We start from the raw sequence: 13,096 nt of genomic DNA on the forward strand, positions 1-13,096 counted from the left end.
TATTGCCCATCTTCGGCCTTACTACACTTGAGCCGTCGGCTCTTGTCTTTGTACATACTTTTGTCAATGTATATATCTTTTTATGATCAGTATAATAAAGCCGGCATCCCCTAATTACGGGGCCTCTATCGTTTCATTTCTGAGTATCTGAGCCTTTATTGATTGATCATAAGGTCACTTGGGGGCTTCCAACCACTGGGTTTAGCTTTCATACCCTCTTGACCGGCTTGAAAGCCACTTTTTGTAGGTTTTTCCTGCCTATTTGCAACTTGCTGCTCCGCCAGGTGACCCGCCGAACTCTTAACAATCAATCTTTTTAAATACCCTAAATTCGTTAAGGTTAAAACAACGACTTGTGTCATATGAGAGCCGGCTTACAGTGAGCTAGGTAAAACCACGACTATTGCGGCCTTGAAAGCAATCATGAGGCCTGAGTGCCAAACGGTTGTTGCGGCCTTGAAAGCAATCATGAAGCCTGAGTGCCAAACGGATATTGCGGCCTTGACAGCAATCATGAGGCCTAAGTGCCAAATGGCTATTGCAGCCTTGAACGCAATCATGAGGCCTCAGGGCCAAATGGTTGTTCCAGTCTCGAAAGCAAACATGAGGCCTGAGTGCCAAATGACTATTGTAGCCTTGAAAGAAAATATGAGGCTTGTAAGCCACTTTTTTGGTCATTCCTTAAAATCTGGCCTAGTGATTTTTTTTCAGATTTGCATATTTTCTGTTTGGATTTTCAGATGCTTTTATGTTTTCAAGTTTTGTTTTGAGATATCTGAATCGCTTGGTTCCGGGTTATGATAGTTATGGTTGACCATTTTGGGTTACAACCCGCCCTGGTTTTTGACTTTAAGTCGACAGTGTGTTGTGGCTCATGTTTGAATATTTCGGGTTACAATCCGCCCTGGTTTTAGACGTTGAGTCGCCAGTTCATTTTGACTTAAAAAGCTAAGATGATGATTTTTTTAGTCATGAAAGGCTACTACTATTGGGGATGAACCCACCTATCTATTTAATTTATAAGTCGCCAGTAGAAATATTGATTGGTTTATTACAAATGAACAAGGTCTTTAGGAGACAACAAGAGTTGTGGTACGAATCATATGTTTGGCTCAGTTCAACATGCATCACAATACTTATGACAAGCAGTTTTGGTCAACATGCATGAAGGCATGACATGGCGGATCATTGTCTTAACCTAGCCTATTACAAGGCTATCATGAGCCCACAAGTTTGCAGCAAAGTGTTTTCTGAAAGAGCACTCTTATACCCTGGCGTGAGAGCCGCCGGGGTCATCATTGATTTCCATCTTGGTGAGTTGACAACTCCGGGTCATCCTGCGTCGGCTCTTCTTCATCCATCATCTGAAGATCAGCTGTTGTCCAATCGATGCCGGTTAAAGCTTCAAAAGTGGCTTCATCACTAATAATAATAGAATGATCGACGTCAGGAGCAAAGATGTGCTTACGCCGAGGAGGAATGAGATTGACCATGTCATGGGCTGGCAGATTAATCTTCTGATTATTGCTATTGTAAGCCAGTGGAAGAGTTGCGGCCTGTGGCCTGTAAGCTGGTGGAAGAGTTGTATTTATTTAAGTTTAACTCTTCAACCAGCTTACAGGCCATAGGCCGCATCTCCCGGACGCGGTGATTGAAGTCCTTTTCTTCAAAGGGTGACTGATCATCCTTGAATTCAGGACACCCAATGGCTATCTCCTCCGGGTCAAGCTCTGACTGCAAGGCTTTGGCCCGGCCAAGTGCGACGATGGCTCTGGCTCGGGCTGCTGATTGTCTTTGCTCGTCAATCTGGCTTGGCAAAGTTGACAGGTGGTCCAGTACAACCTTGATTTGACTTGGTGGCTTTCTGTAGCCCCCCAAGGCCACAAGACCACAGAGAGTGCCGTTGTATAGCTGTAATGTTAAAGAATAGATGGCCTTCAGCTTCAATAGCATGTCTTGGCCAAGGCTGGCACTCTTGGCACCTGTTAAAGACAAGAGTCGCCGGCGGGTTAGAATTGCATACACATAAGAGATGTCCGGCCGACGGGTTAAAGAATTGGATTGACATGTTATACTTACCGAAGATGGCGACTGTCATTTGAATAATGTGTTGTTTTAAGCCGGATAACTCTTCAATCATCGGCTTAAGTGCAGCTTCAGCATCTTGGCCCCTTTCGCCAGTGCAGCCTTATCAGTCTCCCAGCTGGCTCTCTCAGTGTCGAAATCTGCTTTCAACTTTTACAATTGCTTCTAATGAGGCCTTCAACTCAGACTTGGCCTTTGATGTTTCTGACTGCCGCAACTTTATATTCTTCCTCAAATCGTCCACTCGCAATTCCTTCATACTCAATTCTGCATGTAATACAATGATGAAGTGATGATTACAAAGCAAGAATTAATTATTGGTGATGTTATTCTGTTAAATTCCCAAGCACACTATATCGTGGAATAGTCACATCAGATGTCCTCGTGAAAGGACTTAGTTGTGGAGCCATCGCAACTAGGAAGCTTGAAGGGATTAAATCGGGACAAAGGGCACGAGAGGGTTTATACTAGTTCGGCCCCTTACGGTGAAGGTAATGCTTACGTCTAGTTGGGTTGGTATTGATGTTTCGATGACCAGGGAGCGAGATACGCTATGCCCGGCTCTCGATGAGTTGTTTCTTGCCCTAAGACGCCAGCAGGTCGTCCCCTTATATACACGGGTTGACGCCCTGTGGCTTACAGAGTCCCGACCGGCTTATAAACAGTGTCCGGCTCGGTGACTAGTTAAATCTACCTTATGTTACAAGTCATGCCATCATGGCGGTTTACTACAACGGGCCTTAAGTCGTCTGTGGGCTTTGGGCCCTTTATAAACCGCCATCTTCATGCCTGGTCTTGGGCTTCCTCTGATGAGTCCTCCTTTGTGTAACTCGGCCCCTCCTGGGCGGCTTACACAAATAGTCATATCCCCAACATTAGGCCCCAGATTGATTTGAACCTGTTCATGTTAATCTTAAAAATATACTTCTAAAGAATAAATCTTCAGTCTTCTAACTGTACAGAAGGCTTTCTTTTAACCCGCTGTGACGTCATCTTCTGGATCCGTCTTAACTCGGCATGACGTCATCTTCTCTTTAATTCATTTTCTATTCCGTCGTATCCTTCAACGGATCTCTGCCTTATTAAGTGTTCCGGAAATCGAGGCGTCGGGGCCGCTGGATATCCTCTCCCACGTCTTCTCAGTTATCCTCTCCCTATAAATAGGCGCGACTTTAGGTCTTTCATTCTCCTCCTTCCAGTCGTCTTCTTCCTCTCCTCTCTGCCACTCAAGCTCTGCCGCCGCCGCCGTCGAACCCCTCGTCTTCATCGACTTAGGCCGCTACATCAGCCTGACTCGGACCAGAAAACGATGGTGAACCTCCGCAGCTCGATTTCATCCGTGAGTTCCTCGCCTTTCCTTTCTTTAGATCTGCATCGGAACTTTTCTGAGTTCGTCGGCGTTCATCACCGCCCGATGCAAACACTTGCTAGTTCGCACCTCCATAGCCTCTTTAGATCATAAAAACTGTGCAGAACTGTTGTGGTAGTTGTTTGTGTTGATGTTGCATAGAAACAGATCTCATTTCTCTTATTTGGAAACCTCCTTTGAATGCATGAACTTCTCTTCCCTGTTTTTAGGTCTAGAAAATTTTCTCTTTCAAAGCAATAGTTTGGTTCACAATAATAGCTGTCATCCGTGAAACTTGTTTCTATCACCCGGAAAGCTTCTTCTGGAAAACTTGATTTTATCACCACTGTCTAGGTGTCCGGTTTAAATAAGTGACACTGAACTGTGAGCCTTGCCTTCCTCTTAAGAATTTTTGAATGACTCTTGATACTGATAGCGGCTTAAACTTTACTGCACAATCACCCTTATATCATTAGGCCCCTTGCTTAAGCCGCTACTTTAAATAATTTTGAATATTTCTCCCGGGTTAAACTTGAACTGGAGCTTTCTTACTTTGTCGTAGGCCACTGCTGTTATGGCTCCTAAGGCGGCCAAGGCCCCTGTGACTTGCAATTGGGTTCCATCCACAGTAACCAAAAGCAAACTTGCCGAGTTTGTAAAGTCTGGCCATCTGCCAAAAAAGGAGGCCATGTCCTATCGTGCTCCTCACCCGTCTGAGGAGATACCTCAACCCAAAGATGGGGAGGTAGTAGTTTTCACAGACCATATGAACCGGGGATTTGCCCCTCCCGGCTCAAAATTCTTCAGGGAAGTTTTGGATTTCTTTGACCTGAAGCCTCAAGACATTGGACCCAATTCCGTGTCCAATCTGTGTAATTTCCAAGTCTTCTGCGAGGTATACCTAGGAGAGGAACCAAGTCTGCTGCTGTTCAGAGAACTTTTTTACTTGAATCGGCAGAATGAATGTGCCAACGGGCCTAGTCTTGAGCTTGGTGGCATCTCAGTCCAGCGGCGGAGAGACTACCTTTTTCCTTACGCTGAGCTGCCGAGTCACCCAAAAGACTGGAACCAGACGTGGTTCTACTGTCAAGACACCTCTCCGGCTAATGAGAAGCCTCTGCCCGGCTTTCGTGCCCTGCGTCTTGAGTCCAACCATCATCTGGCGGACAAGTTAACTGCTGTTGAGTGCCTGCCATCCGGAAGATCAAAGCCCTTTTAGGCAACGGGTTAAATGGCATCGATTTGGTCCGGGTCTGGGTCACCTGGCGGATACTACCATTAAGCCGCCATTCCGGCTTAATGTGTACATACACAGGCGAAAAGGAAGACCCAATGCGTCATAGCCCTGAGGACTTACCAGATGATGTGGTAGATGCTACAGTCCAGTCGCTATTGAAGGAGGGCACTGTAACCAGTAACACCTTCAGTTTACTTCCCTTCTGCAAGAAGAACCCGGCTCCTGCGGTAAGTTACTAATCTTCACAAATACTCTTTAATAAGTTACCTTCTGGTACTTATGATTCTTTATCTTTTTCCACAGGCTGATGATAATTTCTGGAAGGTCAAGTATGACCATGAGGCTGCCAAATAGGCCAGGGCGGCCAAGAAGACCGAAAGGAAAGCCGCCAGGACGGGTACCTCTAAGAAGAAGAAACCCAGCGCCTCCGACATGTTGAAACTGGATGACTCTTCTTCGGATGAGGAAGAGGTAATCTTTTTTGAGTTTCTTTAACTCCTTTGTCATTACCTTACTGATATTTGATCCTTTCAGGAGGATACTAGGAACAGTCAAGCAGTTGGCGAAGAGGTAACTATAATTTCCTCTGACTCAGAGCACTTGCCAACACAAAAAATCCGCAGGGTGACCTGGAAAGTAAGGTTTTCACACCCTCTAGCTTACCAAGATCCTCAATTTCTTTTGAAGCAACAACAGCTTAAAAATCGGCGGCAGACTCGGGCCAACCAGGACGCAGAGCTCTCCTCCGGCTTACTCGACGTAACTAGGAAGCGTCGGACCGAGGTTATCTCTGATTTACATTTTGTTTTACCCTTGATGGGTTTGATTCGCCAACCTCTCAATTCATCTGACTCCAACTATCAGGATACCTCCCCTTCTTCTGATGAGTCGATGCAATCAAACATGTCGGCTTTCAAAACGGCTCCCGGGTAATATAACCTTTCTTACCTTTAAGTTCTTCCATACTTATACTTTGATGCTTATCCTTCCACTTTGATTGACAGCTTGCAAGTAAAGCCCAGCAAGAGGGCAAACAAGGATAAACCGTCCCGAGACCCGGTGGTCATTGAGCCGGTGCTTGACTCATCCGTTCCTGACAGCTCCACTCACCAGCCACCACCTGAACCAGCTTTGGATATTCCAGTGCCAACTTCTGACCCGCCTGCAAAAGATGTTATCCACAACTCGAATGACCCAGAAACTCCTAGCCCGGCCAAGACGACTGACCCAGAGGTTGAAATTGTGAAGAGCCAATACGTTGAACCGGGCCGGCCTACTGCTCTTGCCCAATGCACCATCAAGGAGGAGTTTGCCCAGCGCCGGAAAGCCAAACAAGATATCACTGATTATTCTCACCTAAGTATTCCTGATATCGTGTTGGGCTATCTGAACCAAGTGCACAATAGTCGTGACCTGGAAATTGATATGGTGAAGCAAATACAGCATAAATCTGAAAAATTTGAGCTTTTACTCTGAACCTTACTTCCTGTACCAGCCCCCAAGTCTATTGCTTATGAATGAATATGTTGTAGACTTAATAATCTGGTTACTATTAGTTTTGTCCGGTTTAACTTGAATATGCTTAACCCGGTGATAGCATGAGACTTTGAATTTGGGTTACACATTAGCCCCCAAGTGTCAAGTACTTTTACTTGTAAAGTGCTTGAGACTTAATATGTATGACTCGGAAAAATAGGTTGAAAAAATTCATTCAGCATACATTAGCCCCCAAGTGCCAGTATCTTTACTTGTAAAGTGTTTGGGACTTGAATGTGATCTTACAATGATTCTTACCATAACCTGATGTCGATACAGGCCACCATAAGTCAATTTGAGGCGGAGATTGCTGATCTGAAGAGCCAGTTGAAAACCCAAGAGCTCGAAGCTCAGAAAGCCAACTCCAAGTTTGAATTCAGTGTCTCTAAACAAGAGAAGCTGAAGAAAAAATTTGAATCGGAGAAGAAAACTTGCGTTGATGAGAGGGCTTCACTGGTGACTCGGGCTGAAACAGCAGAGGCATCTCTTGCCGAGGCAACAAACGAGCTGTCCAACTTAAAACGGCAGATATCCCAAATGGTCGCAGCCATCTTCGGTAAGTCACAAAAACCTTAAATATTGTAATCTTCCAAGACTTACTGTAATAGTTACTTCCGGCTTACTATGATACTTGTGAACATACATGCCCCAGGAGCACCAATCTGAAAGAAAACATGCTGATCAAGCTTAAGGCGATGTATACCTTAGTAGAACAGCTGTACTCCGGGTCACAGCGTGCGTTAGCCGTTGTGGCCTTATCAAATACCACTCCTCGGCTCCTACAAGATGTGTTGAGTCATCTTTCGGTGCTACCTCAACGAATTCAAGACTTAAGGCGGGCATCTGCGAGAGCCGAAGCCGTAGCTGCGTTAAGTCGGGCAAGAGCATGGGTGCCGGAACTTGACCTTGCTGACCTCTCTCTCGGATATCCAAGCCTTAAGGAGGACGGCACTGCTTTTGACGAACAAGACTTCACTGCCTGTGTTAAAGTCGTACGTCCCCTGGCGACTCTCATTGGGAATGATATTGATCTACTAAGTATTCGCCGGGTTATGATAGCGAGAACCGGAGAATCCCAAACACCCCATACGACCAAGTCAGCCTGATCCCTCCAACGCCTAAGCATACCTTTGCCCCTGAAGTGGACCCGGCCGGTTTAATGGATGATGAAGCTAAATTTGAAGCTTTGAGCGGCATTGACTGGGCCTCGTCCACCTTCCAGGACAAAACAACCGAAGGAGAGGCGGGGAAGGATAACCCGGAGTCATCAAGCCAGCCGAAGGAATGAGCCGCCAGCCGGGTTATAACTTTTGCAAAAAACAATGCTTCACTTATTTAGACTCGGGGAGTCTTGTAATAGGATAGACAAAACTCCTTAATGCTTGTCATGCTTTATGGTACTGATTGCTTTTGTTAAGCCGCCATCACTAAATTCCTCTGGCTTATGTTAATCATGTGTTTCCTTGATATTTTAACTTGCTCGGCTTTATCCTACACATAAAAACAGGAAAGGTTTCCTGGGTGGTTCACTGCACTAGGGGGTTATAAAGCAATGATAACCCAGAACATGATCAAAAGATAACATGTATAAGCCAGTTCATGATTAGTTTAAAATATAGTCACAACAGCATACCTGTGACCCTTTTAATAGTCTCCTCGGCTTATATAAAGCTTCACCCGGCCCTTTCAGAACCTAAAGGTAATCAATATGAAAACCGGAAGGATCCAAGAACCATCTCCTCAAGAAGGTTTCAATGATAGTTAATGTAATCATACTTATAAGCAATGTTCACAGGCTCCTGATTCGAATACGATCAGAGAACCTTCCCAAAGGGGTTAAGCTAAGATTCGGATACGACCATATAGCCCCCAGTGGCTTTGGCGATGCCGATCAAGTGGGTATTGAAAGTTATGTTCTCTTTGGTTCGAATACGACCTATGTTTGAACAGGAAGCCCCCAAGTGAACATAAGAGTTGTTTAATGACGCTGATTCGAATACGATCCACGTCAGACCCAAAGGGGTTAAGCTATGGTTCAAATATGATCAAGAAGCCCCCAAGTGGGTTTGGTGGTATGCCGATCAAGTGGGTATCAACAGCTATGTTCTCTTTGGTTCGAATACGACCTATGTTTGAACAAGAAGCCCCCAAGTGACCATGGCTAGATTCAGATATGATCATAAGCCGGACCAAAGGGAAAGCCAGATTCAGATATGATCCGTCCCCTATTGGCAGTGTCCATCACCTGATAAAGAAGACATGAAACATTCTTTATGGGAAAAAAGGACAGAGGTCCTGCTTTATTGCTTTATATAATATGTACATCATAAAAGGTATCTTAAAAACTGGTAACTTAAGTATAGTAAGGCCGGAGATGAGCTATGTTCCACGGCCGGCGGGTCTCCTCCTCCGATTTAAGTGAGTCCTTGTGCTCTCGAATATCGATGAGATAATATGACCCGTTGTGCAGATTCTTGCTGACCACAAAGGGCCCTTCCCAAGGCGGGGATAGCTTGTGCATGTTAGACTGATCCTGGATGAGCCGGAGCACCAAGTCGCCTTCCTGAAAGGTTCTGCTCTTAACCCGGTGGCTGTGATAGCGCCGCAGGTCTTGGTGGTAAATCACCGAGCGGGCTATTGCCAAGTCTCGCTCCTCGTCCAACAAGTCAAGTGCATCCTGACGAGCCTTTTCGTTATCCGCCTCAACGTAAGCCGCCACACGGGGTGAATCGTGCCGGATGTCACTTGGCAGGACCGCCTCTGCTCCATAAACCATGAAGAAAGGTGTGTATCCCGTAGATCTGTTAGGCGTAGTGTTGATGCTCCATAACACGGAGGGTAACTCCTCCACCCAACAACCCGGAGTCCGCTGTAAGGGGACTAAGAGCCGGGGTTTGATACCTTTCAGGATCTCTTGATTAGCTCTCTCTGCTTGACCATTGGATTGAGGATGAGCAACGGCCGAAACGTCAAGCCGGATATGTTCTCTTTGACAGGACTCTTCCATGGTACCCTTAGAGAGATTAATGCCATTATCAGTTATGATGCTATGTGAAAAACCAAAACGAAAGATCACCTTTTTCATGAACTAAACCGCCGTGGCTGCATCACACTTACTGACCGGCTCTGCCTCAACCCACTTGGTAAACTTGTCCACTGCCACCAGTAGATGTGTCTTTTTGTCTTTAGACCTTTTGAAAGGTCCAACCATGTCAAGCCCCCAGACCGCAAATGGCCAAGTGATTGGGATCATCCTCAATTCTTGAGCCGGCACATGAGCTCGTCGTGAGAACTTTTGACAACCATCACATTTACTGACCTGATCCTCTGCATCAGCATGAGCCGTTAGCCAATAGAAACCATGACGGAAAGCCTTGGCTACAAGAGATTTTTACCCGACATGATGGCCACAATCTCCTTCATGGATCTCACAAAGTATTTCTTGGCCTTCTATAGGTGACACACAGCGTTGAAACGCTCCCGTGACACTTAGGTGATGTAACTCGCCGTTAACAATCGTCATGGATTTGGAGCGCCTGATAATTTATCTTGCCAAGGTCTCATCCTCTGGCAACTCACCCCGGGTCATATAAGCCAAGTAAGGCACTATCCAATCTGGGATAACGTGAAGAGCCGCCACCAGCTGTGCCTCCGGGTCTGGCACTGCTAACTCCTCCTCGGTAGGCACCTTGATAGAAGGGTTATGTAATACATCGAGAAAGGTATTGGGCGGCACCGGTTTACGTTGGGATCCCAACCGGCTTAAAGCATCAGCCGCCTCATTCTTCCTTCGATCAATATGCTCCACTTGATAACCCGTGAAGTGACCAGCCACAGCATCTACCTCACGACGATAAGCCGCCATAAGGGGGTCCTTGGAGTCCCACTTGCCTGACACTTGTTGAGCCACAAGATCTGAATCGCCCAAGCATCGTACCCGGCTTAAATTCATCTCCTTAGCCATTCGGAGACCATGGAGTAAAGCCTCATATTCAGCTGCATTGTTAGTACATGGAAACATAAGCCGGAGTACATAACAGAATTTGTCACCTCGAGGGGAAGTTAACACCACTCCAGCCCCCGAGCCTTCTAGCTGCCTGGACCCATCAAAGTGAATCGTCCAATATGTGTTATCCGGCTTCTCCTCAGGGGCCTGCAACTCTGTCCAATCATTGATAAAGTCCACCAAGTCCTGAGACTTAATAGCAGTACGTGGCATGTACTTCAAATCGTGAGGACCAAGCTCAATGGCCCACTTGGCGACTCGTCCTGTGGCCTCCCTGTTCTGAATGATGTCTCCCAAAGGGGTAGAACTTACCACAGTTATAGGGTGGCTTTGAAAGTACTGCTTCAACTTCCGGTTGGCCATGAACACTCCATAAACAAGCTTCTGCCAATGCTGGGTACCTTTGCTTGGATTCAATGAGCACCTCACTGATGTAATAAACCGGCCGCTGAACCGGATGCTCCTTGCCAGCTTCCTTACGTTCCACCATAATGGCAATGCTGACGGCTCGTGAATTGGCATCCACATACAATAGCAAAGGCTCCTTATCAATTGGAGCAGCGAGAACTGGCGGTTCAGACAATTGTCTCTTTAAGTCCTCAAAAGCAGCATCAGCAACCTGGCTCCAGACAAAAGTGTCAGTTTTCTTCATCATCTGATACAATGGAAGGGCCTTCTCACCTAGCCGGCTTATGAACCGACTTAAGGCGGCAACACGACCCGCTAGTCGCTGAACATCATTGATGCATGCCGGTTTAGCCAGAGAGGTAATTGCCTTAATCTTCTCCGGGTTAGCTTCGATGCCTCTGTTGGACACCAGAAAGCCCAAGAGCTTGCCCACAGGAATGCCAAACACACATTTGGCCAGGTTAAGCATCATCTTGTAAACCCGGAGATTATCAAAGGTCTCCTTTAAGTCGGATATCAAGGTCTCCTTTTCTCTGGACTTCACCACAATGTCATCCACATAGGCATGAACATTATGCCAATTTGGTCGTGCAAACAGTTCTGCACACACCGCTGATAAGTCGCCTGGGCACTCTTGAGTCCAAACGGCATAGATACATAGCAGAAGGCTCCAAACGGAGTGATGAAAGCCATCTTCTCCTGGTCCTTAACTGCCATCTTAATCTGATGATAACCGGAGTACGCATCCAAAAAACTCAAACCTCACAACCCTTTGTAGCATCAATGATTTGATCAATACGGGGAAGAGCAAAGGGATCAGCCGGACAAGCCTTGTTTAAGTCTGTGTAGTCCACACACATCCGCCAGGTGCCGTTCTTCTTGAGGACGAGCACCGGGTTAGCCAACCACTCCGGGTGAAAAACTTCGATGATAAACCCGGCTGCTAAGAGCCGGGCGACTTCTTCCCCAATAGCTTTCCGTCGCTCTTCATTAAAACGCCAGAGAAACTGCCTGACCGGCTTATACTTTGGATCAATATTGAGAGTGTGCTCAGCGAGTTCCCTCGGTACACCCGGCATGTCAGAAGGTTTCCATGCAAAGATATCCCGGTTCTCACGGATGAACTCGATGAGCGCGCTTTCCTATTTAGGATCCAAATTGGCACTGATACTGAACTGTTTAGAGGCATCTCCTGGGGTAAAGTCAACAAGTTTTGTCTCAGCGGCTGACTTAAACTTCAACATCGGGTCATGCTCAGTAGTTGGTTTCTTGAGGGAGGTCATATCCGCCGGGTCAACATTGTCTTGATAAAACTTGAGCTCTTCGGCCGCACAGGCCGACTCAGCATAAGTCGCGTCGCCTTCTTCACATTCCAGTGCCACTTTCCGACTTCCATGCACAGTGATAGTGCCCTTGTGACCCGGCATCTTAAGCTGCAGATAAACATAACACGGCCGGGCCATGAACTTAGCGTAAGCCGGCCGCCCAAATAGAGCATGATATGGGCTCCTGATTTTGACCACCTCAAACGTCAACTTCTCAGCCCTGATATCGTGTTCGTCTCCGAAGGCCACCTCCAGCTCAATCTTGCCAACTGGATAAGCCGACTTACCCGGAACCACTCCATGGAAAACAGTGTTGGATGTTCTCAGATTCTTCTCAGTCAACCCCATGTGCTGAAAGGTCTCATAGTAGAGGATATTGATGCTGCTTCCGCCGTCCATGAGCACCTTAGTGAATTTATATCCACCAACCTGGGGTGCCACCACCAGGGCTAACTGACCCGGATTATCGACCCGTGGAGGGTGATCCTCTCTGCTCCACACAATGGGCTGCTCTAACCACCTTAAATAACGAGGAACTGCCGGCTCAATGGAATTCACAGCCCTCTTATGAACCTTCTGGTCACGTCTGCACAAACTAGTGGTAAACACGTGATACTGTCCACCACTCAACTGCTTCGGATGGCTTTGATAGCCCGACTGCTGTTGTTGTTGTCCCCCTTGACCAGATTGCTGCTGATTGTTACCACCCGGATGCCCCTGAAAACCGGAATTTGAGCCACCGCCCGGGCCATGAAAGCCGCCGGCCCCTGAGCCGCCGCCAGATCCATGACCGCCATCGAAGGTGTTGGAATTTTTAAACGCCTTCATGATCGCGCAATCCTTCCATAGATGTGTGGCGGGGCACTCCCGGGTGCCGTGTTTTGGGCAGGGCTCATTGAGTAACTGCTCAAGAGACGGGCCTGACCCGCCGGACCGAGGCGGCTTACCCTTATATCTCTTATTGTTACCCCATGCGTTGGCATTGGCCACAAACTCCGGGTTACCATAAGTCTTACGCTTATTGCCGCCTTGATTCCCTGGGTTATGCTGCTGACCCCTTCCATTGTCGTTCCTTTTTCCCTTCCCTGTCTTCTCATCGTCAGATGCGGGATCCTTGGTACTATCAGAATCGGCATATTTGACTAAAGCCG

At 47.0% G+C, this 13,096-nt stretch overlaps 1 pseudogene; it reads right to left on the reverse strand.

The window, feature by feature from the left end:
• Positions 1-1,295: 1,295 nt before the first annotated feature.
• Positions 1,296-12,742, reverse strand: LOC123139170 (uncharacterized; annotated as a pseudogene).
• Positions 12,743-13,096: the final 354 nt, after the last annotated feature.

This window comes from Triticum aestivum, chromosome 6B (assembly GCF_018294505.1).
Source record: "Triticum aestivum cultivar Chinese Spring chromosome 6B, IWGSC CS RefSeq v2.1, whole genome shotgun sequence".
Classification (NCBI taxonomy): domain Eukaryota; kingdom Viridiplantae; phylum Streptophyta; class Magnoliopsida; order Poales; family Poaceae; genus Triticum; species Triticum aestivum.